Genomic DNA, 18762 nt, shown 5'->3' on the forward strand with positions numbered 1-18762 from the left:
GGGCAAGACAAAATCAGATTATATATAAAGCAGTTCCTGGTACAAAACTGGTTAGACCCTAGAGGAAGTTATGGGAGAAGATTAAGAAATTTCCTTCTCTGAAAGGTGTATAAAGTAAGGAAATTAATCAAGAGTTCTTTCAACTTTGGGATTTCTCTTTGTTTCCAAAATAGACTAAAAGGAATGGGAAATATTAACGAAGGGGAAGGGCACTGCATGGAATGCAATTGCAAAGTGCTACAAAACAGTAGGGGCAGGCAGACATTATAGGATCTTATATAGAGGCATTTCAGTGTCAAGATAATGATGGTGGGGGCTGCCCGGTGTTGTAGTGGTTAAGTTCACATGCTCTGCTTTGGAGGCCCGGGGTTGGACCGACGCACCGCTTGTCAAGCCATGCTGTGGCAGCATCCCATATAAAGCAGGGGAAGATGGGCATGGATGTTAGCCCAGGGCCAATCTTCCTCAGCAAAAATAGGAGGATCGGCAACCGATGTTAGCTCAGGGCTAGTCTTCCTCACACATACACAAAAAAAGATAATGATTGTGGCATAATGGGCTAGAATTATTTAATAACCTTAAAACATTTGAACAATTTACAGTAAATTCTAACACGCTATCCTTGCAACCTTCAGAAACAAGAAATCACTCAGGTCAGGACACCATGCACTGAAGAAGGCCTAAATCATGATGGACATTTAGTTGGTCTTCAGTGATAGGTGCTGACTTCCAGTACTATCCCTGTCTTACAGATTGTCTTCAGCCATTTGTGATCTGGAGGGCTCAGTTCCAGCCTGTGTATGGTAGCCTGTTCACTAGTGGTGACCAGTTCATGTCTGGTTCTCGGTTTAACCCAACTACTTGTGTGTTAACTTTATCAAGCTTTTGCTTCAACATTTACATCCTGCAAATTGCATGCAAAGTGTAAACAGAAAGAAGCAAGTCCTTGCTCAGAGCCCTACAATAATAATAGACTAGAATTTAGATATTTCTAAGTGCCAGGCCAACACTTCCTTTTAAGCTATAGCAGTTCCCCTTTCATCCTTAAGTATGTAACGGAATACTTCTTTTTTTATTATGGGTTAGCTATTTTAGAAAATGCTTTAAAAATATAAATGCCATAAAATGTGTTATTTAAAAAAATTTTTTATAAGAAGAGTTACATTGAATTAGGACTACAAACCTTACGCATATTAAAACCTCACATATTTGGTTGCATTTTTCACACAAAGCTTCCAAAGTCCAACAGCCTCTGCATGTGGTTTTTTTCACCTCAGATGATCCCATCTAAAAGCTAGCAACCTGGCTAGCAACTTGCCATAAGAATTGACAAAGGCAATAGAGCAAATATGCATCTTTAATTATTTCAGTGCATTGCTGATTACAGAGTGATTCCATCTATTTCTTGCTTTGCCCATGTAACAACCTTAAGAGGTACGTGGGAAAGTATTAATTTTCCTGTCATAGAGATGAGAAAGCAATGTCTAAGAGTAATTAAGTGAGTGCTCAAAGTCCTGGAGTGGGTACATAGCAGGGCTGAGCTAGTACCCAGGCCTTCTCACACTTAGTTATGTGCTCCTTTCACCCCACTGAATCATCATCACATCATTATAATCATCATCATTACCACCACCATCACCACCATCGTCATCATCATTATCGTCATCACTTTCTTTTTCTGACCATTGTAACTTTTCCTAGACCAGCAGATCTCGATGTATAACAGCATCCGTCTCATTGTACCGTTACCCCCATGTACTGCCTTTATATTCCCCAAACTTGCCTCTTGGTTGCCTAATGAATTTAGCTATAAGGTTGCAGGAAATATGACCACACCTAACTATGTTTTAGGGACCCCATCCTACCATTAACTACTCAATAGCAGTAACAGAAGCATTGACATTTAGTGTGTCCTCAAACCATGCTTCCTAGACTATCTGAAGAAATTGCTGACATTTTTTGGTCCGATGTATAGCAATGAAAATTTTGATGGCAAAATTAGCATCTCAAAATAATTGGTCTTAAGTAACTATAGTCCTGCCTTTGGTGATTTTTCAAGGAGTACCCTCGCTCACACCTTGATACTGTATCTCATGGTGCCCTCTACGCTTCTGCGCAACTTCCCAGCCACTGGGCTTACCCACTTTCTGTGGCATAGCTTCAGGCTCTGCTTACCATTCTACAACTAACTAACTAACTAGTAGTCATGGAAAAGGGCTAGCGGAAAAGGCTTTCCTACCCAAATCCGGGCCTGTACTTTCCTACTCAAATCAGGGTCACTTTCTAAGGACAGAACACTTACGCTTTTATTATTTTCTCCATTTGTGACTCCAGTGAGGGAAACATATAAGGATAGACAGAAATTTGTGTACTCTTTGTATCACCGGTATCCACTGATCTGCCAAAAAGATAGGCTGACTTCAGACAACAGATTAATGGGGGTGGTGGGGGAATTGGGTAAAGATGGTTAGGTTAAACGGTACAAACTTCCAGTTGTAAGTTAAATAAGTTCTGGGGATGAGATGTACAACATGATGACTGTAGTTAACACTGCTGTATTGTATATTTGAAAGTTGCTAAGAGAGTAGATCTTAAAAATTCTCATTACAAGGAAAAAAATTTATAACTATGTGAGGTGACGGATGTTAACTAAATTATTGTGGTAATCATTTTATAATATATACATATATCAAATCATTACGTTGTACACTTAAACTTATACAATGTTATATGTCAATTATATCTCAATAAAACTGGAAAAAAATAGACTAAGCAGGAATGCATGAGAGGCACCCATTGTCTTAATCAAATAAATCTCCCTTCCTCCCTCCTTCCCTCCCTCCCTCCTTCCTTCTTTTCCTTCCTTGTTACCTTCCCTCCTCTCAGTACATATTTACTGAGAATCTATTCTGAATATAGCATAGTGTGAAGAGGATAGGGAGCTAACTACCTAGTTGGGAGACAAGTCATACACACTGGTGTTGTAGGCAGGTAGTGAGTCAGACATGAGCAGGGGAAGGGGTAAAAGCTGACAAGCCACAGTAGAAAAGCCTCCTCAGAGGGCCCCCCTCCAACACCCACGACATCCTTTTTGCAACCTGAGATGCACAGAGCTAGCTTCCACCTGCAGCACCCTAACCTCAGCCTCATTATGCTTAAATCATAATAAATTTACATTGTGGTTTTCACCCCCCTTGTGAGGGATAGAAGCCATGACAGTTCTGCCAAGGACCATCTAAGGGAAAAAACTCCCCCCCGACGTGAGGGAGGGGGCAACAAGCCAATTGGACAGACCCCCTTCAATCCTCTCCTCTACCCCTCCACAACCTGTATAACCTAAAAACTCCTCAAGCCCTGGCACAGTTGCTCACCTCAAGCCTGCCCGCTCCCTCTTTTGGAGTGTACTTTTGCTTTGCAAATAAATTCCTTCTTGCTTTGAACTTTACTTCCTGTGTTCGCTCACAAACTCTTTTGCCACGCGGAACAAGAACCTGGAAAACCCAGCCAGCCCACCCGGTAATACTAGGATAGGTGTCAGGGTGTGGGAGAGAAGGACTTTGTTATTAAATAAGTTTGGGAATATTAAGTTAGCAGGGATCCTGAACTCAAATACCTTCAGAGGCCAGCTAGTCATATGAATGTAGTGTAGTGTGAAGATGATAGGGAGAGGTGGCATCTGCAGGTTGCCAATTTGTGCTTCTGAGTTAAAAAAAAATTGCCACTAGGGGCATTAATATTCTGAGACAAAGAGTTTTAGAAATGCTGTTATGGAAAGTGGGGAGTCATTGAAGAATTCTGAGATGGATATAACATCATTAAAGCCATGTTTTGAGGGAGATTGAGAAGAAGGCAGAGGTGTCAGTGCAAATTAAATGTAGGGAGACAATATATCCCAGTTAGCTTTGGACAGTCCTGGTTTGGGCCTATTATCCAGCTATAACAAGTAATAGTGTCCCCTTTCACTCTCACAGGAGTCCTGATTTGGACAGTCAAGATCATCCTAATTAGTGGGCTACGTCAGCCATCTCTTCAGTGAATGGAGCCACCATTCACAAGGACTTAATGGGTTCCTGTGAACATTGAAGATCTTTTCTTAGGAGAAGGCTCTCTATCCAGTCATGGCATATCATAGTTTAGGTGAGGGTAGAGAGAGTGCTCACACACAAGAGAACAACAAAAGTCGACATTTCCAGGTGCTTTGTTGCTGAAGTGATGGCGGTATGGTTGACAAGTTTAGATGTTGATATATTTTGGTATAATCATAGGAAAATATAGGAAATGACATATATCAGATAGGGAGCACTGATTTTCTCAGGAGAGGGGATTGAGTGGTAGAAAATGGCAGACTATCAATTTGTTGTTTATAAACTCCTCCCTTGATTGAATTGTCATTTTTTATAAGTATTACATTGGTAAAATTTTAAAAGACCTAATAAAATTATTTTATATATACTAGGGAGAAGGCAAAATTGGTTTCATATCCTGTGACATACTGACAGGTTTACATAAATGTCAGTATGTGAACAGATTTAGAAGATCTTATCTTCTTATGATCTTATCTTCTTTATGAAGATCTTATGTTCTTTATTCTGTTGCGGTCTACTTAATTTTTAGTTCTTAGGGAGTAAAGAAGTGGATTTCTATATCAAAGATTACTGAACATTAAGAGGACTTTAGTCATCTTATAACAAAAATAATGATAGTTACCAATACCATCTGTGAAATATTGTATCAGATGACATCTCTATGCCTTAGTATAATTCTGCAAGGTGGGTGTTATAATCGTCATTTTGCAGATGTGCAAATGGCCTCAGAAAAGCTCAATGACTGGTCCAAGGCCACACAGTTTGTAAGTGTCAAGCTGGGATTTCCCCCCAGGTCTGTTGATTTCAAAGCCCGTGCAACTGTAAGTAAACAGTAGAAGGCATATGTAGCAATATTAGGTTTTAAAACTTTCAAGCATTGGACCTAAGTACAGCTATTAGTCATTCCAGCAGCTTGCACTGGGGAATATCAAAAATAGTTCTGAAACTTCTCTTTCAATGCTGTTCTCTAAGAAGACTTACAACTTTGGTGTAAGGTGGTGAACTACATCTGACAGCACTTAGTCATCGTCGTAACAAAAGGGTCTTTCAATGAAATAATTGTATCAGGACTGGATACAAGTTTGTATTTTTTTCTTGTTTATTGATATCTCAAAGAACATGACTATCAAGTCATTTTCAGACCAGTCTTATAAAGATAATATTGCTAACATTATGGCACACTCTCAAAGGCAGCACTGTCTCCCAGTCTTCTATTGAATGCAAAGCATATCATTCAGAAAGTCATGGTTCACAGACTATTCATGGTCATAATGTCACTATGAAACTCCCAGTAACTTCTAATCCTGGTTTGTCTACCTGGGTCACCTTGGGAAAGTCACTTAACATTTTTGAACCTCATTTCCTTCTCATGTAGGAGCTATACTCCTTCAAAAACTTTCTCTCTTCCAAGCATTTCTGGGAGTCCCCAGGGGAAGTCTCATTTGCTTGTGAATCAGCAAGCGCAGTTAGCTTTTTATGCTCTTTTGGTGAATACCATAGCTGGACCCCAATGCTACCGCTGTCCTTCCTCAAGCTTCTGTCCCCATTGCTGCTGTTTTTCTCCCCCGAGAACCCATGTTTCACCCCAGGTCAAGGTTCCCTGCTTGTCATAAGGAAATAGTCCCTGTGAATGGTTCCCCTAGAGCTGTGAAGTGCGTAACCTGTGCAATGGATGACAAAATCTTAGTTAAGCCTAACCCACTAGTTTGCTAAACATGCCCAGACATGTCTGAATCTCCCACCAGGAGAGTAGAAATGATGAATGTTTCCTACCTATACAAATATAAGTTATTGTTACTATTATAAATATTAATTTGTGACAGTTTGGAATGGGCTGTATCAAGGAACATAGTGTTATACCCTGGTTGAGGAGAAAGTCTTGGTGATATGTGACTTAAGTGGGTTCGGTCACATGCCTCCTATGGTAGGTAGATAAAAGACCTTTCATTGCCCCTTAACAACCTTGTAGTCTGTGATTATAAAATTATAGATGAATCTGTGTAGTTACCCCATGAAGGGTGTGGACCTAAACAGGTCATCTCTACACAAATAGCATTGCTGTTGCATCCTCAGTATTCTGAGACTGAGAAAGTTGAAGTTCAATGACAAAAAATAGATGAGAGCAAAAGAATAGAAAAGCATGGTAAAATTTTTTTTCATATTTTACATGTCTATGTGTAAACATACACACATATATAACAATTAACTCTAGAGTCTGCTCTAAAACAACAAAGTTATTGTTGCTCTTTAAAATAAGAGCCTGGTGGCTTATCAGTTGAGTGCGCGTGCTCCACTACTGGCGGCCTGGGTTCGGATCCCGGGCGCGCACCGGCACACCGGTTCTCCGGCCACACTGAGGCAGCGTCCCACATACAGCAACTAGAAGGCTGTGCAACTATGACATACAACTATCTACTGGGGCTTTGGGGGGAAAAAAAAAAGGAGGATGATTGGCAATAGATGTTAGCTGGGAGCTGGTCTTCCTCAGTAAAAAGAGGAAGATTAGCACGGATGTTAGCTCAGGGCTGATCTCCCTCACAAAAAAAAACAAATAACAATAAAATAAAATAAGAACGGAAAAACAAATGTGAAAAATTTTAAATTAAATTCCAACATTTTCAAACAAGTGCTGCCTGGGAGATCACGCAAAGCATCCAAAGCCTAAATTGAATGTATGTTGGCAAGAGCATCTTCACATCTCTCTAAATAACTAGCTAATACAGTCAGTATTTTGCACCTCATCGAGGCCTGGCACTTATTTGCAAAATGTTCCAGTCAATTGTCAACTAAAAAGAATGCAGAATTTCAATCCTTTTGGGGGGAAAAAACAGGCAAAGTTGTCTCTTCTCCTAAACAATGTTGCATTGCAAAGACTGGAATTCTCCGGGGACTGCCAAGACTGATGTTAGGTGTAATCTAGCCCGTCAACATTTTAGGAGAAAGGCAGAATCCACACAAAAACAAAAAATGAAGCCGTTCAAAGTGGAGATATAGAAGCACCCATCTTTAAGCTGCTGTAAGCAAGCGTTTTATCTATTCTATTGAATAAAGTTTTGTAGAACGTCAAGTGCAAAACATATAAAATACTCTAGATCGTTTCTCTTTTCCTTATTCCTTTGCCAGGCCTCTATTTATCTGACTGGAACAAAAGTTCATCATCATTCAGCTTTTCATGTAATGGTTTATTTATTTAAGAGCAAGGCAAGTGATTGCAAAAAAGTATTGGCTGCACAGCTTAGCAGTCAAGGAAAATATAGTCTAGTGGAGGGGAAGAGACATGTGCTGAAACTGTTCTGACACAGGATGGAAAATAAGAGGCATCATGGAAGAAGATCGAGGGGCTGTAAGCATCCAAAGGAAGGATACATGGATGGAGATTCGTGTCTCATTTTTTGAATCCATCTACATTATGGTCATTAATCTTAGTGTTTTATACATTAAATCCCTTAACAGCCCTGTGTTGTAAGTATTAGTCCCATTTTACAGATGAAGAAATTGAGACTTACAGGTTAATACGTTTGATTAGGTTCCCACAAAAAGATGGTAGGGCTGATATGAGAACCCTCAGGGGCCTCTGACTCTGTTTGCTGGCAGGAAGGCTTTAGGGAATACTTCACAGAGATGGGGCATTTGCACAGATTCTTGAGGATTAGGTAGATTAGAACAGTGAGGTGTGTGGAAAAGCTTATTTTATGAAGAAGAAATAGTGTGGGGCAAAGGGTTAAAGTTCGGTTGGAGCCCAGGGTGGGAGCAGAGTTTCTCTATTTATTAAGTTGAGACTTATAGCTAGTTCGTAAATTGGAAACTCGGTAAAAGTGGGAAAATCATTAAAAAACAATACATGTAGGCCTTTTACTTTAACATAAAATGTACAGGCATACGTTTATTTGTCAATCTTTTCTTGAAGAACCAAATCATTTTCTTGGAGTAGGAGTCTGCTGAATGGAGTCCCCGCCTGTAATACACCGTTTTATCCCTGATTTGATATAAACCAGTTTGGTTTATTTAAAGTGGAGTGAAACTGGAAGACACTAGGGGACAATCTGAGTGTGGTATCCTTCTGGATTTTTACTATTTGTTTTCTCAATCTGTTATAGTGTCTTGCCTTCCTAATTTGACATCATTTTTTTATTGGCTTTTTGGTTTTTTTTATCAATTACATAACTTAGTTTTCATAGAAACCATTTTCTTTCTGTACTCGTATTTTATCAGTTTTCACATTTAATTAAAACATAATTGCAAGAACAAGTAAGACTGGCATAAATAGGTTTGAACAAGCATACAGCTAATTGGTGGGAGAAGGGCACAGGCATACTATATAACTTGCTAGCCCAGAGTATTTAATCATCCATGTTTTACAGAGGCCATGTTTTACAGAAGGAATGGAAAGCATTGATCTGATGAATCAATTAAATAGAAATGTGTTAGGAGAACTGCTGCTGCAGTGGAAAAATAAGAGATAACATAGCTTAGGGTCAGATCTTCTAGGGCCTTGAATGCCAACGTAAGTGGTTTAGTCATCGTTGATTAGCCATTGTTGCCATCTCTGCAACGTTGAGATCATTGTGCTTAGAGCTGTAGATAGGGAAGATTAATTCAGATACTGCCTAGAGAGATTTGGGAGAGAAAATAGTGAGAGGAAATAGTGTAGTGGCAAGTGTGACAGGAGAAGAGGGGATGGATGTGAAAGATGTTTTGGATGTTGGATAAGTAGGAGCTAACAGTAGATCAGATGTGAGTGTGGTATTCAATGTACCTTTCTCATAAAAGTGAATAAGTAGGAATTTGCCACCTTGATGTGATATGAAACTCCAGGGACTTTACTAGTGCTTTTGACTTTTTGTTTCCATTTAGCTTTAGTCATTTTGCAAACCCTCCAAGTGGATGCAGTTGTTATCTATTGCAGCAGCTCTCTGCGCACCACTGTGTATACAATCTCTCCCGTATTTAGCACTGTTGCATATTATTTCCTAGTTGTTACAGGTATATACCCTATGGCGTTGATACTAAGATGCACTTCTATTTTTTTTTTGTTTTTGCATTTTAGCATCTCTAAAATCAGAATGCATCTTAAAATGTCAGTGCATCTTGACATACATGAAGACATATCAAAATTTAATCAGTTGTATGTTTTTCCTTTCTTAGCGGTTCAAAAAATAACTGTTTTTATAACCAATAACATTTCCCCTCCTCAACCAGGTTATAAATTCCAGCGGTGATTCTCAGGCCCCTTTTCCTCTGCATAGTTTATAATGACCTGCATAGTGTCAGGCACATAGTAGACCTTTAGTAAATATTTGTTGACTGATTGTTAACTTGAGTTAGAATCACAGTAGGTTGGTTTGTGAATAAGGCATTATAGAAGGACTTGGAAACTATAATATTCTGAGCTCCAAGGAGACTTCCAAAATCTCTTAAGGAGACTAAGAAACGTACTCAGAAATTACAATGTGAGCAAGAATTAACTTGATTGGCTTAATATTAAAAAAACTCATGTCTGTTGTTGATTAGCTCTCATGACACCAAAGGAATTGTTGAAGGGGGCTATTTAATTTTCCTTCTGTTTGTATTCTTATTTGTGAATGTGTCAATTATTGGACAAGAAAAAGTGAAGAGAAAAGAAGGAAACATTCAGGTAATAAAGCCATCTAGATTCTACAAGACAAAAATATTTTTTAATGAAGTTGACTGTTTCCAAATTTGTTTTAGCCCAAAAAGCCTGAAGGGAGCTAGATGGTTGAGTATTATACATATGTTAGAAGGCACAGTGGCATTTAGGCAAAGGAAATGGGCTAGTTAAGCAGTATTGTAAGGAAGACGGTCAAAATAAGTGTGGATTATCTGGTAATTTCTTCAATTTTTCCAATCAGAATACAGAAATTGCTTTTCTTAGAAAAATTAATACGTGATGGAAATAGATTTTAAAATGCTCTGCTGATATAAATCACTAATGAAAATATAGAGAATAACAGTTTTGAATGGAAAGATGTTTGTATTATCTACAAATGGAAGCTGCAAAATAAGGATTTAACACAATGTTTCTAGGTGGGAGTGAGGTTTTTGGAGTCTGAGGACAAAAAGTAAGAGATTACAATGATTGTACCTTGAGTCTTCCTCTCTTATATTACAGAACTTAAATCATATTGCAAAACCAAACCATATTTACAAAGTGCGTCCTTCCTGGAAAAATCCATCCCTTGTAGAGAGTGAATTTCCCCATGAGTAGAGTCTACACCAGCCCTGTTAGGAAAATGATAGTAGAAATAAAAACATAAAAATAAAATATTTAATGCGAAAATGTTTAGTGAAGTATTGATTTAATAATGATAAAAAAAGAAGAGATGCTTTTTATTATTTATCCTGACAGCTTCACTTTTAATAGACTTTCCTGGGGTTATTAAATATTAAATAATGCTAAGAAATCAAAACATTGCCAACTATTGATTAGTGGTGTGGAGAGATGGCTTATACTTAACAACAAATTTTGACTTCCAATATATACTATAATGTTTCCCAAACTTTGCTGCACATTGGAATTACATGGAGATCTTTAAAAAATATGGTGTTTGGCTCCCACCCCCAGACATTCTGATTTTATTGGCATGGGGGATGACCTGAGTATCAGATTTTTAAAAAGCTTTCTAGGTCATTCTAATGTGCAGCAAAGTTTAGGACCCACTGTATTGCCAGTGAAACCAAGTATTACCTATTTTTTGTTTTATTGACATAAGAATTCCCACTATTCCCTGTGCAGATAGAGAAACCTTTTGATATTGAAATTTATGCCCTTTGCAGAAAGAGTAGTTTGTATAGAGGGGCAATTTTGCCTGAGGGGATGATAAGACATGGACTAAAAGGAGAATATTCTGAGCATGGAAAGAGTTAAAGGGTCTGCTACATAATGAAGAAAAGGGATATTTCTCCATTTCGTCTGAGTTTGGACTTTAACGAGGCCTTGTTAATTTGCTTACATTAATTTTCTATAAAATATATATTCATATTCAAATGTCACTTCAAAATATTTTAAAAGATAAATTTTGATGATTCACTATTCTGAATTATTTAAGCTTTGGAGAATAATCAGAGGTCTATTTTCTGAAAGCGAAAAACACTTCAGATTGTTGATCATTGCAATCACTACTCTAGGTAGATACATATTATATCTTTGTTGTCTTTAATTTTGATGATTCCCTGAACTAAAACTTGTTGTAATACTACCCTTCATAATGGCCCTGACTATTCTTTGGCTAGTTCTGTGATGAAAAGAGCAAGATAGTAATTTCAAGATGTATTTCCTACATGACTCTGCTTTTGTGACTTTATCGATCCCAACATTGTCTGAATTCTTTCCCTCCTAGTTTTAGGATATCAGGTGAGAAGGAGTTATTTTACTATCTCTTGGAGAATAACATCGATGAACTATTTTCGTCCAATGCAGCATAAATTGTTTTTGTCCACAGTGGATTCCACCCAAAGAAGGCAGACTCTGATTACTGGTTATTAAGCATTTTTTTCCTGCCATACGTCTGAATGGAAACGTGGCAGATTTTCCTTTGGATTTCAACAAAGTGTTTTCTCAAACCGCAATGAAATGAGTTGATTGAAATGCCGTAATAACAGTGGTGGTAGGAGATTGTTGCTACTTCTTGATAAAACAGAGAAATGGGGCTATTTGAAATCAGGGTAACTTTTGGGTGAAAGGATATGGCCTCAAAACCAGAGATTAAATTTGCTGTTAGTCTAATTCTAGCTAATAATGAAGAGCATTTTCTTGTTTGCAATCTCTCCAGACAGGATATTAGTTCCCCGTCTCCTGAGACGTACAAGAAACACCTCAGAATGAAGAAAACGCCAGAGCAGCACTCATGTTGGGTGATGTTTGTGTTGGCTGTACTTATGCAGGAGGAAAATGTCTTCTTTTTTCTATTTAGTAGCATTCCCAATCCATTTGGGGTGATATTTAATGGGGCTGGTCATCAGCCCAGAAATGCCTAAGGGAGAATACATTAACCACAATTTGTCTTGATAATGCGCTCTTCACTTATTCTAGTACAAGACACTGATGTATTCTAAAGAAGAAGATCGTCTTGCTAGGAGTGCTGATAACAATGGTCTCTTTAGACTTCCTGAGGCACTGGGCACTTCTGATAGTGATGTGATGTAATTGTTTTATTCTCAAGTCTGAAGCCAAAAGAGTTTGTCTAAAATTAATGAGAGACTTTTTGATAAAATAATATTTAAAATCAAAGGCTTAGAGTCTTGGGCATCATGCAAACTGAGATTAAAATCATAGTATGTTCTTCAACTAAGTGCCCAAAACTATGGACAAGGGTCTTTTTTTACCTCAATATGTTGGATTAACTCCATATATTCCTTTTTTTTTTTTTTTTTTTTAGCATTCCCCCAAATGTTTGTTGGCCGTTTATAGTTGTCTTTTTCTATTGTGGTAAAATATACATCACATAAGATTTACCATTTTAATCATTTTTAAGTTTACAGTTCTGTGACATTAAGTACCTTGTTGTGCATCACCACTGATACATCTCCAGAACAGTTTCATCATCCCAAACTGAAACTCTGTACTCATTAAATGATAACTTCCCACTCTTCTCTCCTCAGTCCCTGGTAACCACTATTCTACTTTCTGTCTCTATGAATTTGACTGTTCTAGGTACCTCGTATAAGTGGAATCATACAATATTTCTCCTTTTGTGATACGAATTCTTTTTTAAGCATCTGGTTTCATAAAATCACACAGTCATCGCAGTGTAGACCAGGAAGAAATCAATAATGCCAACATACATTCATGGATACGGGAGCTGATTACTAGAAAATTAGCTAACTCTGTTGGCTTCTAGCCCAGAGCATTTTATTCAGTTTAAGATACTCCATTAAAACACTTTTTGTACTTATATTCACTTTCATGACATTTGTGCTAAGAAAGTCTTTAACATCTCTCACCCATCATCTCTCTACTGATCCTATATCTAGCTTTCTCTAAATGAATTAACATTAATTATAATGATGATGAAGATAGCTGATATTTATTGTGTACTTACTATTTCACAAGCTTAATGCTAAGTGTTATATATGTATTGATCTCATTTAGTCTATACAACAGTTTATAAGGTAGATACTCCAATTATCCCCATTTACAGATGAAGAAACTGAGGAACGAAAGATGAAGTTGGCTCTACTAGGTTGTGGATAATAAGGACACTGAATAACACTACCTGGTTGATATTTAATAAATAAAAATCAGTATATTAAAATGAACTGGGTTTGGGCAGTCTATTAAAATTAAGGAAACCTTATATGAAATTTCTGTTTTTTACTTTTGTCTATTTAATTTTCATTGGCAATTCAATTCCTTAATACATAAAATGATCACCCATTTAGCATGATCAAGGATATTGCTAAATTGGTTAAATAATAGAGTTTGCAGTAACATTCTCACATATAAAATACTTTTAAAAAGAGCTAGCTTTGATTTCCATCTACATATATATACTGTAAGTATTATTACATGTACATGTATATGTTGGGCATTAAAGAAATTAGTGACAATAATACCTATGAGAGAAGGGTCACACCAAGTTAACCACCAATCTAGGTAGAACAATACTCTGATGATGCTTTTAACCTACAGGAATTTAAAGTTTTGCAGCTTAAATCCACAATCTTCAACAGATCAGCAGCACCTATCAGGTTAGGATTTTCTATTTACTTTATATTGGTTCTAGTCTTGATTTGCTCTTCAGTAGAAGCCAAGTCTGTCTTCTGTGGTTCAGTTTTATGGTTCTCTCAGTCCTATCTAACAGTCTTAATAGGGTGAGTCAATGGAATACCTGGTCAGTCAAGAGAGTTTATCCCGACGATTCTCAGCCCGGAGGTTGGCAGAAGATGTTGTGGGTTATTCAGTGATTGACAATATTTCTCTGATGAGAAGTCAAGTAATGGCTTTTTTCTCAGTCTTTCACATCACAGCAATCAGTAATTAGAATTCCATTAGTCACTTCCTCTCTGGTACCTCAACTTTATACACAGCATCTCCAAATACTCACCATAGATGCATCCTTTGCAACAGGTAACTGGGGTGGATGCTGCTGCAAGACAACAAATGATCTTTGAATCATTTGGAGAAAAAGTCTTTTAACCTCTAATATTGGGGCAAAGTTTTTTCCTTACTCTAAACATTTGCTTTAGGACTGGATCAGTCCAGGGCCAGAGGAAAGACATGATGTTCACCCCTAGGTTCTCCAGAAATTAGCCTAATGCTCAGAACAGATCATCATTGCACAGAACTTTTAGATTCTCAATTTCTACTGCTGACTTGCATCCTATTACTCATGGTTATGCCACCTGGCTCTACCGACAAGCATGCCTCCATTTCCCATTTCATAATTACTTTCTTCAAAATATTCTTGCCTGATGATTACATACCCCACTTAGTCATCATAATTTTTATATAATGTATATATTGTTTGTAATGTGTCATTTTCCTTTATATTGTTACATTGTAAACATGCTGTGTTAAAATATGTTAAATTGGTTTAAACAAGTTTCCTTTTTAGATGCCTTTAATTTAGCTCAGATTGGTCTAAATCCACGAAGAACCATATATTAAACACTCTTGAATAGCTTCTATGAAAAGAAACTTAATTTTTGGTGTTTAGTATTATACATTATACAGTTTCTTTATTTTTCACTCAGTTCATCATGCTGTGAAAATTCATGAATATTTAACTATTAAATGAAATGCAAAATTTTCATTATCATTTTATTGAAAACTTGACATCTTAAAATACCATACATACCATTAGTATTCTAATGCATTGTCACCTTATTGAAAAATGCTGCTAAAAAACAATACAGCCATTCAGAAAAAAAAATTTTGTCCGCCCCAGGCTATTAACTATAGTTCTACACATACATTAGTGACAAATAAGTGAAGCAGCCAATGCTCACAAAAGATGTCACTAAAATGCTAGGAAACAACTGTAACCATAGAAACCATCTCACACTGCAATCTGAACATCTTTTGTCAGTGTGTGACTAGAAATGAGATGCTTAAAATCATTAGACTATCAAAAAATCTGAACATCTCTCCATTGAAATTTACATATTTAAATATTTTGAAACCTGCAAAAACTTCAACATGATACTTCTATAAAATATTGTTTCAGCTCCTAGCCCTCAACTATCAGTTTAGATATAACAACAAAAATTATACATGAAGACTTACAATTTTTCCCCCTCTATCTTTAGGCTACATGCATTGTCTAAGGAGCCTAAACAAACACCCCGGAGAACAGAGGTTAGCTCTGAGGGCTGTCTACCTTCCTGCTCTAAATCTTCACAATGGTGCCATTCTTCACCTTTCCTTTCTCTTTTGAACAATCACTGGCTTAAATTGTCTTGCTCCAGCAAGACAGGTTTGCAGGTTTCATAAGCCTTCATGACAGTAAGTACAAAATTGTCTTAGATAATGAGATATTTAAATAAAGGATTTGACAAACCAGTGTAGGAGAGCGTGAGTTTGGATGAATGTGGAACAGCCTTTGCAACCTTGGATACGGAACTGACTTTTTTCCCTTGTCTTCATCTTCTCAGAAACTCCTGAAAGTTCTGGTTATTTAGCTGAATGCTCTGCAGTTAAGGGGCAATGGAAGCCATTTTCCTTGAAACCTCCATTTGAAACTAAAGGTTAAGAAGCTTCTTGAGCAGCTCGGATTATTCAGACTTGAGTGTTTCTAAATCACTCTCACTATCCCCTTCAGTCATCATTGTAAAAACATTTAAGAAGCACCCACAATGTTCTGGACACCGCTCTAGGCACATGGAACACCTCGGAGAACAAAGCGATGTTCACTGCCTCGTGGAGCTTACATCTTAGCAGGAGGAAACAGACAAGAAACAATTACCAGAACAATTACATAAGACGTCTACAGTATGGTATTTTTTGAGCAACTACTATGTGCCAGGCACTGTTATAGGCTTTCAAGATCCAGCACTGAGCAAGATAGGCATGGCCCCTGCTCTCCTGGAGCTTTCATTCTGGAGGAATCCTAAGGAAGTATTTAGTAAATCCATGAAGACATAGATAGGGTGCTTAATCTTTGAGACTTTATCATTGGGATCATCAAGGGGCAGCTCCACCATCCATATTATAGGCAGTCAACATGACATAAATAAGGGAGTTCCAGGGAACAACTCTCAGTGCTTGACCATGTATCTAAAATATAGTGTTAGGTTCTCTATTCATTTTTTCTCACCATACTTATTTTTTCTGATTTCTAAATGCTCTTTTCTTTAGAAAATGAGAATACTATCTTTCATGAATCATTAGTTTCTATTTTCCCACTGCTGAATAACAATGGTCCTTCTTCCATAAATCTCTATAAATCCGGCTTACCAGAGATTTAATAATAAATATGTAATACATGAAATATATATCGATACACATATATATGTGAAATACACATGCAATCTTTTGGAATACTTATTATGTGCTGGGCACCATGCTAAAGATGTCCTCCACGTTCTCATGTAAGCCTTAAAAGAGCTTGTGGAGGTGGGCATTATGATCTTCATTTTCCGGGGGAGGAAAACAGGATTAGCACAATGTAGTAATTGGCCAAAGAATACATAGCTGGTGACTGGTATTGCTTGAACACAAACCCATCAGACTTTGAAGTCTGTGCTTTCTGCCACCATTTTTGAGTCAGGGAGAGAGAAAGACTCTGCTTCCCCACCCACCATGTGCCCCAAAGGGGACTCTCCTGAAGGACCTCACCTGCATTTGTACCATCCTGTGGGTGGCTCCTTTCTACTCACTGCATTCCAGCCTCTTCTCTACACAGCTGTATGGCCTCCACTAACCCCAGTGTCCAGGATGTTCCTCCACAGCTGTGCACACAGGAGTGGGGTTAGGGGTCAGATCAGAGGAGAAGAGTTTCTCCTGATTGCTTAATAATGACCTTCTATACACCAATGTTTGGAAATCTTAAAGTTGTAAAGGACCATGAGGATATCTAACTCCTTCATTTTATTGATGAGTAAATGGAGATTTAGAGTTGACATGAATTGCCTAATTACTTCACTAGCCAGTTAGCAGTGGAGCCAGGTCTGAATCCAGGAATTCTGTCTCCCACGCATGTACTCCTTTAATAATAAACTGGCTCCTACGCCTGTCTCCTGCTGTGTATGTGTGTGCACAAATATGCAGATAACCAGCACAAACATTCACTATGCATATATGGTCTCTGTATATATTGAGAGTCCTCTGTGTGCTTAAATTTGATTTCCAGTTTAAATTTTACTCCTGGAATATCAACTTTGTTTCTCCTCTGATTTCTTTTATGATTGTTTAAACTGTCAACTGTAATGTCACAAGCGACCTTGATTCATGGGAGGGCACCGGAGGAGGAACTAGAGAAATGACTTTGAATCTCACTCATCAAGCCTCCATCTCTCCCCACCTCCTCAGTCTCTCTCACAGAGCCCACACTGTTTTTACACTTTGCACCATTCCAAACCCCTATGTTGAGAAACAGGGCTGTGCAGATGCACGTGATAGTATGAATTCACTATTGTTTTATAATCTGTATATTACGTGTATGCACACATGTATATATATTCTCTATGTATGAGAGAGATGTGCATATATAGAGAGCATATATACATCCAGTAAGAAGGCCCACACGTGCAATCTCCTTCTTTGAAAGTATAAATGTGCTACTGAAGAGTTACTCTACCTTTTCAGATAATAGAGAAGGTAATGCAACTGAGATTTAAAAAGGTCTTTAGTGAGAAATGAACAGATTAATAAAAATTTAATAAAAATGGCACGGAAGCTTACTCTTTGCCATGCTAAGTCAAGAGTGGGCTTCGATTCCATTCCTCAATCACCAGAATGATATCGAATCTACAAGATAAGTGGTTTCTGTCCACACTGCAATCTAATATCCAGCTGTTTGCTTTTCTTCCAGCACCCTGCTGCCCACCCCATCTCTAACCAAGGGCAGGAAGCACTATTAATCATTCTTTTGCTCACTATTGAACTGAATTCTTCTCAGAGCCTCTGGCCCCCTAGGGCATGGGGAAACCTGCTTAGGCAGACCACCCAGGAATCCACAGAAAAGTGGTCAGTCTGAATGCAGGTGGTTGGTCTCTTGCTCAGGTTTCTGTTAAGACCCATTAACTCTGCCTTGATGGGCACTTAAGAGGATTAACTCTTTCATTCCCAAGGCTTCCAGGCACTAGAGTTTTTGAATGTTCCCGGAGAATTACTGCTACTCAGAGTCCTGGGCACCAGCAGCTCTGGTTCTGATGAGAGAACACCCCAGAAAAATTACAGGGTAGGATCCAAATTAGGTCCAAGAAATTCTAGCAGGCACCTCTTAGAAAATTAAGAAGTGCTTTGTATCATGGAATTGAAGATATAGCTGTTTTTCAGGGGCTTTGGGAAAATTCCTCTGATATTTCAATGACTTCCTCCATTCCTTCCATTGGAATTAATTTCTCCAGTGATTGAAAATTTACCATCACAGCTTTATTCCTTTTACTTAAGATTTTACCACCTGTAAAAATGCAGATAACCTTGGGAGAGTCAGCATATTAAGCCTCGTGAATGAAATAAACCTTTGAATGAGAAAGCTGACCAGATTTATCCTAA

This window comes from Ceratotherium simum, chromosome 3 (assembly GCF_057802395.1).
Source record: "Ceratotherium simum simum isolate JZ-2026a chromosome 3, ASM5780239v1, whole genome shotgun sequence".
Taxonomy (NCBI): Eukaryota; Metazoa; Chordata; class Mammalia; order Perissodactyla; family Rhinocerotidae; genus Ceratotherium; species Ceratotherium simum.